We start from the raw sequence: 14,988 nt of genomic DNA, 5'->3' as shown, positions 1-14,988 counted from the left end.
ATTCTAAGGAAGCACCTGACCTGAATAGCTGAACTTTTCTGTCAGCTACTGTGTGGTGAGGCTACCAGGCTCCAGGAAGACAAGTGCAGTATTCCTGCCAAGGAGACTGAAGCTTCCAGGTTACAGTCTGCCCTCCCCTTCAATCCTCACTTACTCTGTGACTCCCCTAAGTCACATAGCTCCTTAGGGACCTCCTCCTCACTTCTTCTTCACCCCTTCCCCCGTCTGCCTCCTCCTTCCCTTCCATGTGATTCTATCTAATGATGTTTTTGGGAAGGATGACTAAGACACAAAATCAGTTGGTAAATATAAAAAATGCCCTGTGGTTAAATGATGATTAAACAAGAAATAAAAATCAAACCAACAAAGCATAACTACCTTTTAATCGTCACGTGTACTAGCTTGCTCACTCTCAAAATGAATGATTTCAGATTAATTGTGCCTCAGACTCTCAGGCATGATACTGCTATTTTATAGAGGAGTAAACTGTGACACAGAAGCAGCTTGCCTGATAGAAGCCCATGAGCCAGGAGTAGAGTCAGCGAGAGTCCTAAGAGACTTGACCCCTGGCTGGACTAGCAGCCCAAAGGTAACCCCCAATTTACTTTAGACTGAGACTTTCCACTACATGTTCTGGTAGCTCAGAGGGCTGTCCTCAGGGCTCTAAAGGGAAGCTACCGAAAAAGTCCTCTATAACCATGTTAATAACCTGGAGAAGTCCTCCAGCCTCGGGAGTGGTAACTTTGTCCTTTTAATTTCCCAGAACAAATACATATATGCATTTGTATACGTATGTTTGTGTATATGTATACCTACACAAACACTGTGTGCGTGTTTGTGTGTGTGTATGTTATATATATGTTATATATATAATATATATATATGACTTGGACCTCGACTACACAAATAATTCTTGCAATTTAGCAATAAGAAGACAACTGAATAGAAAATGAGCAAAAGATTTGAATAGAAAAAAGAAGATATATACAACTGGCCAATAAGCACATAAAAAGATGCTCAAATCATTAATCATCAGGGAAATGCAAATTAAAACCACAAAAGTATACCACTTCATATCCATTTCAGTGGCCAAAATTGAAAAGACTCACAGTATGAGGTGTTGTCAAGCTTGTAGGGCTGCTAGGACTCTCACACATTGCTGATAGGAGTGTAATATGATACAGCTACCCGAGAAAATTATCTGACAATTTCTTACAAGGTGTCCATATGACCTAGCAATTCTATTTCTAGGTATTTAACCAAGAGAAATGAAAACATGTCCACACAAAGACTCGTACACAACTGTTCATAACAGTCTTTGGAAGGCAACCTCTCACATGGATCCCAGTGATCTCCACCTCCTAGAACTCAGGCCTTTATGAACACCCTCCCCTTGAGTGTGAGCTGAAGCTAGTGACTTATCTCTCACAAAGAGATTATGGCAAAAGTGAGGGGATGCCACTTCTGAGATTAGGCTCAAAAAGACTGGTTTTCATATTTTTGCTCTCCCTTACTCTTTTCCTCACTCACTCTGATGAAGCCCTTGGGCACATTATGAGCTTCTCTTTGAAGAGACCCATATGACAAGAAATTGAGGGAGGCCCCTGACCAACAGCCAGAGAGGAACTGAGGCTCTCAGTCCAATAGCCCTCAAGAAATGGAATCCTGCCAAACACTGTGAAGAGGAGGATGAGCAGCCTGGCCAACACCTTGCTTACAGATCTGTGGGAGACCTGGAGGCAGAAGCACCCAGCTGACCTAGACCCAAACTCCTGACCCATAAAAACTGTGATATAATAATATTTCCTTTTTAAATCACTAAGTTTTCTTTTTCACAATGGGTTTGCTGCCAGAACACAGATGTGAAAACCACTGCTCAACCTAAACCAAAATGGGAAAGGAAAAGACTCACATCAACATCGTCATCATTGGACACGTAGATTCGGGCAAGTCTACCAGTGCTGGTCATCTGATCTACCAATGTGGTGGGATTGACAACTATAGAAAATTTTGAGAAGGAGGCTGCTGAGATGGGAAAGGGGTCCTTCAAGTATGCCTGGGTCTTGGATAAACGGAAAGCTGAGCGTGAGCATGGTATCACCATTGATATCTCCCTGTGGAAATTTGAGACCAGCAAGTATTATGTGACCATCATTGAAGCCTCAGGACACAGAGACTTTATCAAAAACAGGATTCCAGGCACATCTCAGGCTGATTGTGCTGTCCTGATTGTTGCTGTTGGTGTTGGTGAACTTGAAGCCGGTTATCTCCAAGAATGGGCAGGCCCGTGAGCACGCCCTTCTAGCTTACACACTGGGTGTAAAACAACGAATTGTTGGTGTTAATAAAATGGCTTCCACTGAGCCACCCTACAGCCAGAAGAGATACGAGGAAATCGTTACAGAAGTCAGCACCTACATTAAGAAAATTGGCTACAACCCTGACAGAGTAGCATTTGTTCCAATTTCTGGTTGGAATGGAGACAACATGCTGGAGCCAAGTGCTAACATGCCTTGGTTCAAGGGATGGAAAGTCACCCGTAAAGATGGGAATGCCAGTGGAACCACACTGCTTGAAGCTCTGGGTTGCAATCTGCCACCAGCTCGTCCAACTGACAAGTCCTTACGTCTGCCTCTCTAGGACATCTACAAAATTGGTGGTATTGGTACTGTCCCTGTGGGCCAAGTGGAGACTTGTGTCCTTAAACCTGGCATGATGGTCACCTTTGCTCCAGTCAATGTTACAAGTGAAGTAAAGTCTGTTGAAATGCATCGTGAAGCTTTGAGTGAGGCTCTTCCTGGGGACAATGTGGGCTTCAATGTCAAGAACGTACTGTCAAAGATGTTCGTCGTGGCAATGTGGCTGGTGACAGCAAAAATGACCCACCAGTGGAAGCAGCTGGCTTCACGGCTCAGGTGATTATCCTGAACCATCCAGGCCAAATCAGTGCTGGATTGTCACACAGCTCACGTTGCTTGCAAGTTTGCTGAGCTGAAGGAGAAGATAGATTGTTGTTCTGGAAAAAACTGGAAGCTGGTCCCAAGTTCTTGAAATCTGGTGATGCTGCCATTGTTGATACGGTTCCTGGCAAGCCTATGAGTGTTGAGAGCTTCTCTGACTCTCCTCCTCTGGGCCGTTTTGCTGTTCATGACATGGGACAGACGGTTGCTGTGGGTGCCATCAAAGCAGTGGACAAGACGGCAGCTGGAGCTGGCATGGTCACCAAGTCTGCCCAGAAAGCTCAGAAGGCTTTGAATGAATAGTATCCCCAATACCTGCCACCCCAGTCTTAATCAGTGGTAGAAGCATGGCCTCAGAACTGTTTGTGTCAGTGGCCATTTAAGTTTAAGATTAAAAACTCATTCATGATAACAATGGGTCAAAAAGTCTTCAGAAGGAAAGGAAACTATTTTGTGGACCATTTCGGTTTTTTTGTGTGTGTAGCAGTTTTAAGTTACTAGTTTTTAAAATCAGTACTTTTTAATGGAAACAACTTGACCAAAAATCTGTCACAGAATTTTGAGACCCATTAAAACAAAAGTTTAATGAGGAAAAAAATTAAAAAAAAAATAGATCACTAAGTTTTGTGGTGATTTGTTATGAGTACATAACATATTCATAGAAGTCAAAAGCTGAAAACCACAAGACAATGATAAACATTGTGGTGTATTCATTCAATGGAATGCCACTTGGCAATAAAAAGAAACAAACGTCTGACACATGCAACAACGTAGATGAATCTAAAACCATTAAACTCACCAAAACAAACAAATTGCAAACAAAAGAGGGCATATAGTATATCGCATTTATATGAAAGTCTAGAAAAGACAAAGCATATTTAAAGTGACAGAGAGGAGTGCCTGTGTGGCTCAGTCGTTAAGCGTCTGCCTTCGGCTCAGGTCATGGTCCCAGGGTCCTGGAATCAAGCCCTGCTTCGGGCTCCCTGCTCGGCGGGAAGCCTGCTTCTCCCTCCCCCACTCCCCTGCTTGTGTTCCCTCTCTCTCGCTGTGTCTCTCTCTGTCAAATAAATAAATAAAATCTTTTAAAAAAATTAAAAAATAAAAAAAATAAAGTGACAGAGAGCAGATCAGTGGTTGCCCAGGGCCAGATGGTGGGGGTTGACTGCAGAGAAGCAAAAAGAAACTTCCGGGGTTATGGAAAAGTACTATATATGATTGCGCCAATATAGACAATATAGATGTAGACATTTGTGTAGACCTTTGTCATAATGTATGGATTAAATAGTTTAAAAAGATATATAAGCATATTTTGTCATATGCAAATTATGTTGCAATTAAGTTGATTTGCAAAGTTAAAAAAAAAAGCCAAAGTAAATACAAGGTGTAAAACTATGGCAGCAACTTTTTTTTTTTTAAAGATTTATTTATTTATTTGAGAGAGCGAGAATGAGAGAAAGTACATGAGAGGGGGGAGGGTCAGAGGGAGAAGCAGACTCCCCACCGAGCAGGGAACCCGATGCAGGACTCGATCCTGGGACTCCAGGATCATGACCTGAGCCGAAGGCAGTTGCTTAACCAACTGAGCCACCCAGGTGCCCTGGCAGCAACTTTTTTTTCAGCAGGCTCCACAGTCAGCATGGAGCCCGATGCAAAGCTTGAACTCATGACCCTGTGATCAAGACCTGAGCGAAGATCAAGAATCGGATGCTTAACTGACTGAGCCATCCAGCTGCTCCTATGGTAGCAAGTTTAAATATCTGTAGGAAATGAACCATTACCTAGCAAATATAAGTAACCAAAATTAGTAGAGAAGAAATGGAAAACTGGAATATACAGCAACCACATATAATAGATTGAAAAGATGATTAAAGAACTACCAAAAGCTACTTAGAAATTATTTAACTTATTGATCCTCAGTTTCTTAATCTGTAAAATGGAAATAAAGTAACACTTAGCTCACAGAATTTTTGTGAGAATTGAGCTAACGTGCTTAGTATAATACTTGGGGCCCAGGAGATGTTCAGTACTAGTTTCCCTGGTGTGCAGTGGTGTTTTAAGCCCTTTTGATGCTAGTTTTACTTCTCTTTCCAGATGAGCAACACAACATTACTTAATTCAGTCAACAAACATTGGGTTCCTTCTTTCAAGATTCTTCCCAAGGAGATTCTCAACTCCACAAGATGGAACAGAGTCTCTCTGTGTTTTTCTTTCCTGAACCTAATTGTGGAGAGAGAGGAGAAAAGATGACTAAAAGCAGGAAGAAGGAGGCTAAGCCCTCAGAAAGGAAAAAACTGCCTGGGGAGGAAGAAGACATCTTAAGAATATCATAAGCATATCAACACACAACCTTCTGCAAGCCCTAAATTAGGATGACAGCCAGTTCTGTGCTGAAGAATGCTGAGGTTTCGAAAGCTTGTCCGAAGTATTGCCAAGCTAGTTATCAGCACCTAAAGCTAAGGGGAAGATTGATGGAACCAGAGCTTTTCACCTGGATGCCTTCGCCTCCCTCCCTGCCTCAGGGAAGGCTCTGGGCCCAGGGAGGAGACTGCGCCGCCTGGGAGGTTTAGGAGTGGTATTCAGGGAGTGGAGCCTCCTGCCTGGTTGGAGGTCTGAAAGAATGCGGCAGATCATTTTTCCGCTGGCCTCCTCCCCTCTCCATACTTCATGAGTGTTTCTCTTGGCCTCCTCCAAGATCTGGGAATGTTCTAGCTTTCAGACAGAGCTTCCTGTAGCTCTGACCCAGGTGATACTTAATGCCAGAGAGCGTTTCTGTGGATAGCAAGGAGGGGCCGGTGCCTGGCTGTTATCCCGGGGAGCAGGGGTGAACTCCAATACAGCCATTATCATATCCCCTCCACCTTCAGATACACCGTTCCCCACACTCACAGGAAGAAGAGTAGGTCAGGCTCAGGCTCCAAGGGACAGTTGCCAAGAATCTGCCACTGCATCAGAGGAACTTTTCAGTAACTTCCAATGAATTCCCTCTGGATGAAAGTGCACATTTTAGGCAAGGTAACTGGCACTGAAATCAAATGGATCCATCAGGCTCTGCCACTCAGCAATTTTGTGGCCTCAGTTTTTTCATCTCTAAAATGGGGAAATGAGGGGCACCTGGGTGGCTCAGTCAGTTAAGCCTCTGCCTTTGGCTCAGGTTGTGATCTCAGGGTCCTAGGATCGAGCCCCACGTTGGGCTTCCTACTCAACGAGGAGTCTGCTTCTCCCTCTCTCTCTCCCTTTGTGCTCTCTCTCTCAAATAAATAAGTAAAATCTTTTTAAAAAATAATAAAAATAAAATGAGGAAGATTATATCGCCTCCTTTGAATGGTTGCTTTGAGAATGACATGGGATAGTTCATGTTGAGTGCATGATACTGTCCCTGGCTCATCACAGAGACTCAGTAAATATGAATATTGCCTTGACCACTGTCATTTCACACATATCCCATAGGAGTGTGTGCAAGACAACTCACCCCATTCTGCTAACTTTCCCCATTACCCCTTACTAAAAGCTGCAGTGAAATTTAGAGGGATCTGGGAGAGTCTACAAAAGACATTTCAACTCAAATTCGGCCTAACAAGCATTTGTAGAGCACCAGCTATACTCCCTGTAGGGACTGGGAGTTAAAGGTGATTTCTGGGGTGCTCAGTCGTTAAGCGTCTGCCTTCGGCTCAGGTCATGATCCCAGGGTCCTGGGATCGAGCCCCTGCATCCGGCTTCCTGCTCCGCGGGAAACCTGCTTCTCCCTCTCCCACTCCCCCTGCTTATGTTCCCTCTCTCGCTGTGTCTCTCTCTGTCAAATAAATAAATAAAATCTTTAAAAAAAAAAAAAGGTGATTTCTGGTTACCTATTACCAAAACACAGTGTCTTAAAATAATGTATTATTGATTGTCATGGTTTCGTGGGTTGGGTCAACCTAGTTGGCTTGTTTTTATGTAATAATGGTAAGTGAATAACTGAGTCCTCTCCTGTCCGGGCTGGGTGGCCAACATGGTTTCTTCACACCCTCATCTGGTATCTCAGTGGCTCTCCCCATGGCACCTTTCTCTCATAGAGCAGTCTAGCTAGACTTCTTACAGGGTGGCTCAAGGTCCCAAGAAAAAGAAAGCAGAAGCTGTCAGAGATCTTACAACCTGAGCCTAGAAATGGTCCAGAGTCTCTTCTGCCACTTTCTGATGATGAAGCAACCACACAGCAGCCCAGATTTAAGGAAGAAGAGGAACAGACTCGACCTTTCAATGGGGAAGTAGCACATATATACACAAAGGGAAGGAATTAGTTGATGCTGAACATCTTTGGAGATAAGCTGCCAATGAACACAATACATGAGTTCCATGTGGATAAAAACACAAGATATTTACTTGTATGATTTTATTCTTTTCAGCTGATAGTTTTTCATCCGAGTGTGTGACAGGAATCATTCACTACATGCCTCAGGCTTCTGAGTTCCTACCATGAAATTGGCTCCTCAGTGAAGGGCAAATTCAGTGAATACATCAGATCATGACATTTTTTTGTTAGCTAAGATGGTTTTGTCACTGTAGGACTCTTTGTACCCACAAATTTCATCCCCCAGGTGAACATGTCACTTTGCACTCACTGACTTGTCTTCTGAGTAAAAACCAAGGCTTTTGATTAGTCAGACCAACAGCCTGCTCCTAGTCTCATTTCTTGGCATTGCCTTATAACCTTCCATTTTCCCAGTAATCCCAGCTTCCAAAGAGGTCACTTACACAGGTAATTCTGCCAACTAGAATAAGTCATAGGCTTTAATAACTCCTTGTACTTCTTCAAAGCACTTACCTTAATTTTATCTTTATATTTGAAAGATCGTTAGACTCATTTCTCTCTTCCTCATTAGACCCTAAACTCTATAGTGTCAGGTTCCATTTATCTCCAGCATGTAGGTCTGTGCCCCGTACATACCAGGTGCTCAACAATATCCTTTGAGTGAATGAATCGTTCCTCTTTCCAGAACTATTTAGAGGTAAAAGAAGGCAAACCCATTTATATGCAGAGAAATTTTAATAATTTATTTTCAAAAACATAGTGTTTGATTTGTAACTGGTAGACCTTGGAGATCTGGATATCCAACTTAGAAAAGTGAAATGATTGGAACCTGTGACTCAAGCAGGTACAATGTAACCTTTCAGAACTCCTTCCACAGCAGTAGATATGACCTGAAGCATGCAAGGCTCAACTAAAGGGACATTTCTAGGTTTGAATTCTCACTTACCATTCCAGACCTTCTTGCTGTGTTGTTCTCACATCTCACATTCCTTCCCAGCTGCCTCATCCCTGGCTACCCAACCCTGTCTGATGGATGTTACAGTTGTAGTCGTCCGTTTGGTTTAAAATCTCCCTGAAAATCCAAACGCCTTTGGACAACATCTTTCAAAAGTCTGTCCTTGCCTCACCTCCACACCTACATATAACTCTGGAATCCTCTACTAAATTCCAATACCCTGATTCTCAACATATTCAGACATAGCCTCATTTAGCCTTGGGGCTCCCCAAACTGGAAACACAGATGTGCAACTGGACTCCAGGAACCTTTTTATTCTTATTTTTTATTATGGAAAATTTTAAAGGTAAAGAAAACACCATAATGAACTGTTACACTCATCCCCCAGCTTTGATTATTATCAACTCATGACCAGTCTTTCCATCCACACCTCCACCCATTTCCCCTCTCTCCTGGTTGGATTTCAGGGTCTATCTCTAAAAGATAAGTGCTTAAAAAAAAAAAAAACCCAACACACAACTAAAATACATTATCACACCTGAAAATACTCTGGGCACTCTTTTTTTTTTTTTTTTAAAGATTTTACTTATTTATTCATGAGAGAGAGAGAGAGAGGCAGAGCGAGAAGCAGGCTCCCAAGGAGCAGGGAGCCAAATGCGGGACTCGATCCCAGGACCCTGAGATCATGACCTGAGCCGAAGGCAGATGCTTAACCATCTGAGCCACCCAGGCGCCCTACTCTGGGCACTCTTAATTGTCAGTAATTACTGATTTTCAGTCTGAAAGATACTGACACAAGAAAGCACCATAAAGTTAGCCCTTTTTCACTACTGCCCTCCCCAAATACTCCACAAATGAACACTCACATGCACTCTCTAAAGAGCAAAAAGATACGTATTTCTTTTTTTTTTTTTTTAAGATTTTATTTATTTATTTGTCAGAGAGAGAGCGTGCGCGCACACGAGCAGGGGGAGTGGCAGACAGAGGGAGAGGGAAAAGCAGGCTCCCCACAGAGCCCGAAGCAGGACTCAATCCCAGGACCCTGGGATCATGACCTGAGCCGAAGGCAGACGCTTAACTGACTGAGCCACCCAGACGTCCCAAAAGATAAGCATTTCTGAGGACATTGTTTATTGTCTCATGTAAGAAATGGCACTAACAGATAATTGGCTTTGCTTTTATCAGTGTTCTTCAGACAAAGACACTGGGAATATCTTGAGCAAGTTGGGTTTTTTTTTTTTACAGGTTGCTCTGAGGGGAACACACACACATGGAGGAACCTGGAGCATCTCTTTCAGAAAGAAGCTAGTAAAGAATTTGAGCTTCAGTTGGGTAATTTGGGGGAGGGTCTAAAGAAGCAGGGGCTTCCTCTGGATAGTCAGAAAATGGAGACAGTTCTATGGTTGGACATCCCAACAGGTCTTCTCTGGAAGGAGGACAGACTAGAGAGTCACCCAGTCAGGGAGCAAGGGGGATGCTTAGTGTTTTTTTGTTATACAGTGACCTTATTTTTGTCTCAGTCATGGTCTGAGATTGACCTCATTTGATATAGATATCTGTAAGATTGTTTCTGTCCAATAGGAGAACAAAATGATGCCATGAGCATCAGACCACCTTGTAATAGTATTGACATCTAGCTGTGAAAGTCAAATCCATTCCAGATGTCGTGGGCAACTTTTTTCCTTATTATCCTGCCACTTTCTAGGGTATATGAATTTGTTGACTACTACTAACTTTAGTCCTGGTTCTACTTGAGTTTCTGAACCCACTTGTCCTTTTAGATCATTTTGATCACTCATTATTTATTAGTGTGTCTGTGTGTTTTATTATGTTATATTCAAGTGTTGATAAACTTTCTTAAATCTTCCTCTAGAGAAGAAAAATGAGTTCATGCATTCCCATTGAGAGTCAAGGGAACATAATTGTTTAAAAATAACTTCCAAACATTTTATGATTGTAAAATGATGATATATGAGACAGGAAAGATTAGAGAATACAGTGTAGCGTGACCTGTGTGAAAAACTAACATGGGATTCAAAGGCTTCTGTTCAAGTGTTGCATGTGTGGCTCTTGATTTAGTCACTATGTCACCAGACCTCCCTTACGTCATCTACAATATAACTGTTTGGGCTAAATGACTTTGCACTTGCATCAGTCTCCGATTCTACAGCATGAATTAGTCTTAGCTATGTTATATGTTTATACAGCTCCTTCCTTCCTTCTAACTCTCTATCCTGGTAAACTTCAAACATGGATAAAAGTAGAAAGAATAGGAAGGCAAACCCCAAGTAGCCATCACCAATTTCCCAGCCACCAAATTCCCAGCCCTGGCCAATGCTATGGTTCTACACCCAGCCACGCCAGTGGCTATTTTGAAGCAAATCCCTAGACATCATCTCATTTCATTTGCTTTTCTTTCCTGGAAAGAAAAAAAATTTAAAGAAAAAGAACAGTTTTAAAATGTGGAGCCCCACAACATCACCTTTGCTCATACATAGAAATTTAAGGAGAAAGAGTCTTCGTTTAATAGTATGACTGCAGATGAACAGCAGTTTTATCAGAAGTAGTCTTAAGATATATGATGGTCAGTTGCATAGTAAAACCAAAAGAAAGTAAAGACATAATATTTTTCCGAGTATTCTTTGCATTTAAAAATAGCTTTCTGCAGCCATTTATCAGCTCTAATTGAAACAATCAGAGAAATGGGCCTGGGGATCAGAGAGAACTTGCGAGCCCCGGGGGGAAGGACGTTCAGTCCCAGCTGCAGTCAGCCACTGTCTGTTTTTCTGCTTGGTCCTCAGCTTCGGGTAAGCTGAATACCTGGGTCGGCAGTTGCATTTGTGGCTTCCCCAGTGTTGCAGGTATTCAATGAATGTGACAGTGCAGATTCCACATGGATTCATACTGCAGGTAAGGTTGCCGGATAGCAAATAAAAATACAGGATGCCCAGTTAAATTCAAATTTTGCATAAACAACAAGTAATTTTTTAGTATGAGTATCTCCCAGAAACTGCCTGGGACATACTAAAAAATAAAAATAAAAAAGTAATTCAGGGGCGCCTGGGTGGCTCAGTTAGTTAAGTGTCTGACTTTGTCTTGGGTCATGATCTCTGGGTCCTGGGATTGAGAGGTGCCTCAGGCTCCCCACTCAGTGGGGGTCTGCTTGTCCCTCTCCCGCTGCCGCTCCCCTTGCTTGTGCTCGCATGCATATGCACGCGCTCTCTCTAATAAATAAATAAAACCTTAAAAAAATAAAATAAAAAATAGGGGCACCTGGGTGGCTCAGTTGGTTAAGTGTCTGCCTTCGGCTCAGGTCATGATCCCAGGGTCCTGGGATTGAGTCCTACGTGGGGCTCCCTGCTCAGCAGGGAGTCTGCTTCTCTCTCTTCCTCTGCCCCTCCCCCTGCTCATGCTCTCTTGCTCTCTCTCTCTCTGTCAAATAAATAAATAAAATCTTTAAAAATAAATAAATAAGAAAAGAAAAACTTAGTGGTTTAAAGCAATATTATATATTCTATCTCCTACTTTCTATAGGTCAGGAATTCAGGCAGAGCATAGGGGGATAGCTTCTGGTGTTTCTGCTTCATGATGTCTGGGGCCTCAGCTGGAAGACAGGCCCAGAATCATCAAAAGCTTATTCAAACATGTGTCTGGCAGTACATGCTGGTTGTGAGCACGGCACATAGCTGTTAGCCAGAGTGTTCACAGGGAGGCTTCCTTACAACACAGTAGATGAGATCCCAGGGCAAGAGTCCCTAGAGAGACAACCAGGCACAGGTCATTGCCTCTTATGACTTGGCCTCAGTGTCACCTCCACCCAGTTTCAAGGGGAAGAAACATAGATCTCATTTATCTTTCTCAGGTTATGAGAAGAGTATGGGGGATGGAATACATATTGGTATAGTCATCTTTAGAAAAAACTATCTGCCACAGCATGTCCTTTCATTTAGATATCTTATACCTGAATATTCACTTCTAAATATAGGTAAACCTTCCAGCTGTAACTTAGAATGGAGAGTCTCCTCATGTGCTCGTTTCATTCACGTTCTGTTGGACAGCTAAGACGTAAGTGTATATATTTATGATTGTAAGGGTAAAATGTCAAAATACTCATGATTGTGAAAGTTGTTTATTTTATATACAAAAGCAATTACTAATAACTACTAAACAGCGATGCCGGGGTGGCTCAGTCCATTAAGTGTCTGCCTTCCGCTCAGGTCATGATCCCAGGGTTCTGGGATCGAGATCCGCATCAGGCTCCTTGCTCAGCATGGAGCCTCTTCTCCCTCTGCTCCCCCTGCTTGTGCTCTCTCTCTTCTCTGACAAATAAATAAATAAAATCTTTAAAAATTAAAAAAAAAAGAACTACTAAACAGATCAATAGGGAAATCAACTGACAGTTTATGCAATAATGCTAACCTTGGTGGAACAGATTGGTGGGTTAACTTTCATGACATTAAATAAAATAACTTTTCAGAATTGCATTTCACTCGTAGTTATTTAAATTCCATTTAAGCTATACACCTTTCAAGGAAAAGTCCCATTTGGAAAGTCTTTACATATTAGGGGGATGTATTAAAAGCCTAAGAATAACTTTAACCACTTCAAAATGTGATGGGCAGGAGAAACTCCAAAGTCATACAATGACATCTATGATAAATCACCTTCGATCCAGACAGGGTAATGCTATGATTCCATATTTTGTAAATATATATATAATGAAATATTACTCAGCCTTAAAAAAGAAAAAGATCTTGTCATTTACAACAATGTGGATGAACCCGGAGGACATTGTGCTCACGAAATAAGTCAGGCACAGAAAGAAAAAGCTGCATGAGCTCGCTTATACATAGGATCTACATATTGAATACATAGAAGCAGTGGGTAGGATGGTGGTTACCAGGGGCTGGGCAAGTGTAGAAAATAGAGAGATTTTGCAGTTGGGTAGGAAGAATAGAGACCTAGTGGACAATATAATGACTATAGTTAATAATACTGTACTGAGGGGCGCCTGGGTGGCTCAGTCGTTAAGCGTCTACCTTCGGCTCAGGTCATGATCCCAGGGTCCTGGGATCGAGCCCCGCATCGGGCTCCCTGCTCCGCGGGAAGCCTGCTTCTCCCTCTCCCACTCCCCCTGCTTGTGTTCCCTCTCTCGCTGTGTCTCTCTCTGTCAAACAAATAAAATCTTTAAAAATAATAATAATAATAATAATAATAATAATACTGTACTGAATACTGGAAATTTTGCAAAGAGAGTATATTTCAGTGCTCTCATGACCAAAAAAACCCCAAAAAGGTAACTATGTGAGGAGAAGATATGTTCATTAGCTTCACTATGGTAATCATTTCACTATGTTGTATATAAAATCATCCTTTGCACCCCTTATAGATATACAATTTTTATTTTGAAAAAAGAAATGGCATGAAGAAAAAAAGTAAGTATTAGATAAAAGTGAAGTGTTACCGAATATCTTGCTTCTCCACTAGCTTCAGTTAAAATGAGCAGCTATTTAGTGCCAAAAAACGTGCAGCATACTGGCTGTGGCAGCAGAAATCCAGGAGCCAACAGTGTTGAGTACTTACTGCTCTAGCCAGACTTCTACCTTCCTTCTACTAAAATGCAATTGTGATGATCATTGTGATGCAATTGTGATGATCATTAAGTTTGTTGGTCAAGTTTCACATTCATTCTTCTATCCCTCATGTTTATTTTACAAAGCTGACCTTTGGCTTTGGCCGCAATTTTGGATGAATATTGATTTTAACATTTGGTTGTTCAACAATTGGCCCAAGTAAGTATGGTGTCCACACCTACCAGGGGCCACGTAGCTCGTGTAATCGACAGAACTGCAAGTTCTAATCCAAGGTTTCTATACAAGCTCTGTTTCCCTGCAAAGTGTTTTTGAAAAAGCACAGGTGAAGAAATTAACTTTCTGATGAGAAAGATCATAGAAACGAATGGATAATAAATAAGGATAAGATAAGGGTTGGAGAGGGAGTGTTGGCATAAAAATACCATAAGCCTAAAAGGAAGATGGATGGAGAAACTGGGGCCTCCATTTCCACAAAGTGGGAGGAGAGATGACAGGATGCAAAGGAGTGGGGCATAGGGGGAGAGGACAGTGCTCAAAGAATGTGGAAAAGAGTTGGAATAACAGCCATGGAATGCGATAGGGAATGCATGAGTAAGGCAGGAAGACAGACCGCTGAGTATAGGAGGGCCCTCCTAGTGGTCCTCAGCATGAATTTTAAGGGGCTCAGATTTTGAGAACTACTGCCTTAAAGCATGCAGAAAACAGCACAAGCCAGAATGATGAGAGCTCTCTTCCAACCCCAGAACCTGCTGAAAGCCCCAATTGGGGGTCTCGAGAACAGAAGTTTACTAGAGCAAATAGCAAATGTCTGAAATACCCCACAAAGGCCAAAGCCAGTGCGAAGTCAAAGGGAGGACACCTATTTGGCCCCAAATAAATATACTAATAAATGTGTACAGCTTCAGTGTATGATCCTAAGACCCCTATGGATGTCCTACGATAGGACCACCAGCATCACCTGGAAGCTTGTTAGAAAAGCAGCATCTCAAGTCACACCCCAGACCTTCTAAATCCGAATCTGCATTTTAACAAGACAACAGATAATTCACATACACATTAAAGTTAGAGAAGCCCTGGTCTATAACTCTGCTAAAAGCTTCGATATACACATGGGTAATCGCAGTAATACTAATCTCAATTTAAAAAAAATACTGAGCCTCTGCAATATGCCTCATGCCATAGTGGGTACTC

The 14,988-nt window shown here is 42.2% G+C and overlaps 1 pseudogene; it reads left to right on the top strand.

Annotated features, from left to right (window-relative positions):
• The first annotated feature begins 1,868 nt into the window (after positions 1 to 1,868).
• On the top strand, positions 1,869 to 3,245 carry LOC123862916 (elongation factor 1-alpha 1-like; annotated as a pseudogene).
• The last annotated feature ends 11,743 nt before the right edge of the window (positions 3,246 to 14,988 follow it).

Source organism: Mirounga angustirostris, unplaced genomic scaffold, assembly GCF_029215605.1.
Source record: "Mirounga angustirostris isolate CCGP_5_RB_7025 unplaced genomic scaffold, mMirAng1.0.hap1 SCAF_1, whole genome shotgun sequence".
Lineage (NCBI taxonomy): Eukaryota > Metazoa > Chordata > Mammalia > Carnivora > Phocidae > Mirounga > Mirounga angustirostris.
The sequence above is the reverse complement of the archived record's forward strand: the minus strand, read 5'-3'. Positions and strand labels throughout refer to the sequence as shown.